The following is a 4,235-nucleotide window of genomic DNA, read 5'->3' as shown; positions in this document are numbered from 1 at the left end:
GCTAAGTCAGGTAGAGCAACGCAAGAAGTTAAAAATGCAAATGTGGAATTAGAATTGCTGGAAAAGAGTTCAGATGTAGCGAAGGAACAGGAAACTAATGATAATAGAAGAGAACAGATTGAAGCAGAACATAAGGTCACAGTTGTTCAGGAGCCTGCAAATCAAATTAAAGAGCACACTGAAACGCAGGAGGTTCAAGTTGTTTAAGAGGAGACTGTTGATGTACGTGATGAATATACGGTGCGAGTTAGCCACGAAATAGATGACTAATTCCATTTAAAGTAATTAATGCTGAATCAAATTTACCAAACGTCGTTGTGTTAGAAGCAGGCCAGGAAAATAATGATAGAGAAACGGTTAATGAAGCAGACAAGATTACACCTACTGCAGATCTGAATCAGCTGGTTGTATTAAGAGAGGATCGGGACAGTAATGATACAGAAAGAGTTAACGAAATCGTAGAGGTTGTGCCTGTTGCAAACCCAATTCCGTTACCAGGAATAGCAGATGGACCTGTAGCGCTTATACGTCGGTTAGAACCAATATTAGTGTTTCATATAAATGTTGCAAACGGATTGGTAGCCTGCCGCAAGAAGTAAGACATAACATCGGGTGACTGTGGAAGTGAACGGATTATTTGGTAATGAAAATACGAAGAACAGTAGCGTTTTAGTGTACAGGAAGGTTAGCGAATTACTGACAAGTGTTTCCACGCGCCTCCCTGTTGTTTCATTTGTCGAAATCAGCCAGTGAAGTGCAGCAGGCTACAACCTCAAGAAAATTTGACACAAAGATGGTAATACTTACACTGAGATCGCTGCGAGTCTCAGCATGTAACTATAGTGTGATAAAGCGAAACTGGCCGACAGCCGATTGCTCGACTTTGCCGTTACACGAAATTCTGTCGCAGGAATTTTCTTTGTAAATTGATAAGTTTTGGCTAACGTAAGTTCAGAAATTAAGCAGGTTGGAAATATTTTGTGAGCACTGGAAGTGCGATAAGAGAAGATAAAAGGTATTTTGAATACTGGATGTGCAATAGAAGAAGTCGTGATCAATGAAAAATTAGTATTTGAACACCTGAGCGGGTGCAGAAAATGGAGATTTGTTTGATTTGATGAGACGCCAGAAAAATCTAAAAATATAATGTTTGCTGGAAGCGCTGTAAAGGAGATGACGAGATGCGAATCATTATTAGGAGGACATGTTTGTGTATGCATAATATAAATATTTGTTTGAGATGATGAGCCGTCATGAAATAACCGAAGAGAGCGACGAAATGGAGAGCGTTTCTGAACGATAAAATGTTACTGTAAACAAGAAGGAGGTCACGAGAAAACGAATTTATCAGCCACAAATTTTTCTGTGCACGATCTGGGCCTTACCGAGTCGGGAAAATTACGCACACTAACGTTGTGGCAACTGAGACAACCAGAAGTCGAAAATCTTAAGGTAGACGACACATTTTGCACTTTAGGAGATTTGTTCAATATATAACCATATTTATAGCCGTGGGCGAAGGCAGAAGTGAGGAATAATGATGTGGGCGGGTTTCCGGGAGATTTAAGCCGCTTTAGACAGTATTGAAAGGATCGCAGTAATGAGGACATTGCACGAGAAGTTGGATTTATTTGCCCGACAACGAGGCCTTGTGTGATTCTGCTGATTAGTGGGATGCATTGATGGTAGCCAGAGAGCGCCGCAGTTTTGTCGTCGAGCGAGGAAAAGCGCCAAGCTTTTGTACTTCAGCAGCGAAATGCATTGAGCAACATTTTTCAGGAAAAATAGTTATGTAACGCGCCAGCACACGTAAAAGTACGGATGTCCAAGAAATAAGAAAATGGGTGGCTGTCTGTTTGTTATTTGAATATACTGTTCGCAGTGTTTGCGATGTCCGTCCGATGGAAGTTTGCCCCACAATGATTAAAAATTCTTACAGTAATAATACCGTCCACAAGCGAAAAGTTCTTAATAGCAGGAACAAAGGTAGTATTGAGTCCAATACAGGTATGACAAGGAAGTATATGTATTAAACTCTTGGATCTTGTAGTGTACAACTAGGAAAATCTGTTCTTTGTACAGTAATTAAACGTATATTACGTTCGTGATCATTGTATGTTTCAGGACTGATGTCGAAAATTATTTATAAATTAAAAAGGAGTGTTTTGAGCTGGGTAACAAGGCGAAAAGACAAAGAAAGAGCGAGATGTCGACCCACCAAGAAATCAGGGAATATAAGCACTCAACATTATCACAGTAGTTGACCGTAGGGTGCGCCAATAACAACTGAATGAAATTGCATGCTTGTCACCACTGTTAGCGTGTCTAGTAACTGTGAGCCATCCCTACTGATGACTTCCTCTCCCACTGAACAACAACATAAATTTTAATGGATTTTAATCTTTCAGGATTTACTTCCAGGAATCTGAACTTATAACAGAATTTTTTGGGTAATGGATCCCAACTCATATTGGCACATAACTTAGATAAAGTCATATTTACAGGCCTAAGAACCTTAGTGCTTAATTTGATGTAAATTGTTTTGAGACCACAGACCCATCATTTGTACGGCATTCACGTAAGTGGTTTACAATTAGAAGCTCTCGTAAGGGGCATAGTGCGCAGGGTCATACTGTAATTGTTTGGTAAATTAATAAACTATTTGTTAAGGCCAAAGGGGCCAAGGAATTTTAATGTTTTGTCGCCACAGTATTTATTAATTATCGATTTATTAAAGCTTTTGAGGTCCTCAAGCCGTTTCCAGTACTGTTTGATTACATGTAAATTCCCTGTAGGCCCACAGAGCCATAATTAGCGCTACTGCAGCCCAGTTTGGATGTTAGGATTATACTGTAATGACAAAAGTTACAGGATACCTCGTAACACCGTGACAAACCTCCTTTCGCCCGGTGCAATGCAGCAACACGACGTGACTTGGTCTGAACAAGTCGTTGGAAGTCCACTGCAGAAATATTGAACCATGCTGCCTCTATAGCCGTCTACAGTTGTGAAAGTATTGCTGGTGGAGGATTTTGTGCACACACTGACCTCTCGATTGTATGCCACAAATGTTCGATAGGATTCATATCATTCTCTCGAATTGTCCAGAATGTTCTTCAGGCCAGTCACGACCAATTGTGACCTGGTGACATGGTGCACTGTCACTGGTGCCAAATATTGATGACTCTCTTACTGAATAATTACTGCCATCTTTTGTCATGTATTCTAGGCGCTCAGTCCGGAACCGCGGGACTGCTACGGTCGCATGTTCGAATCCTGCCTCGGGCATGGATGTGTGTGATGTACTTAGGTTAGTTAGGTTTAAGTAGTTCTAAGTTCTAGGGGACTGATGACCACAGATGTTAAGTCCCATAGTGCTCACAAGGGAACCTCCCCATCGCACCCCCCTCAGATTTAGTTATAAGTTGGCACAGTGGATAGGCCTTGAAAAACTGAACACAGATCAATCGAGAAAACAGGAAGAAGTTGTGTGGAACTATGAAAAAATAAACAAAATATACCAACTGAGTAGTCCATAGTTATGATATGCAACATCAAGGTTCCCGCGAGTTCAGGAGCGCCGTGGTCCCGTGGTTAGCGTGAGCAGCTGCGGAATGAGAGGACCTTGGTTCAAACCTACCCTCAGGTGAAAAGTTTAATTTTTTATTTTCAGTTTATGTAACAAACGCTTATATTTTCATCAATTTTTGGGAGTGATTATCACATCCACAAGAAAATCTAAATCGGGCAAGGTAGAAGAATCTTTTTACCCATTCGCCAAGTGTACAAGTTAGGTGGGTAGACAACATATTCCTGTCATGTGACACACATGCCGTCACCAGTGTCGTATAAAATATATCAGACGTGTTTTCCTGTGGAGGAATCGGTTGACCTATAACCTTGCGATCAAATGTTTTCGGTTCCCATTGGAGAGGCACGTCCTTTCGTCTACTAATCGCACGGTTTTCCGGTACGGTCGCAAAACACAGACACTAAACTTATTACAGTGAACAGAGACGTCAATGAACGAACGGACAGACCATAACTTTGCGAAAATAAAGATACTGAAATTTTCAGTCGAGGGAAGACTTGAACCTAGGACCTCTCAATTAGCAGCTACTCACGCTAACCACGGGACCACGGCGCTACTTGAGTCCTATACTCATTGATGTTGCATATCTTCGCATGGACTACTCAGTTTGTATATTTTACTAATTTTTTTCATAGTTACACAC

The sequence above is a fragment of the Schistocerca piceifrons genome, chromosome 3, assembly GCF_021461385.2.
Source record: "Schistocerca piceifrons isolate TAMUIC-IGC-003096 chromosome 3, iqSchPice1.1, whole genome shotgun sequence".
NCBI lineage: Eukaryota > Metazoa > Arthropoda > Insecta > Orthoptera > Acrididae > Schistocerca > Schistocerca piceifrons.
The sequence above is the reverse complement of the archived record's forward strand: the minus strand, read 5'-3'. Positions refer to the sequence as shown.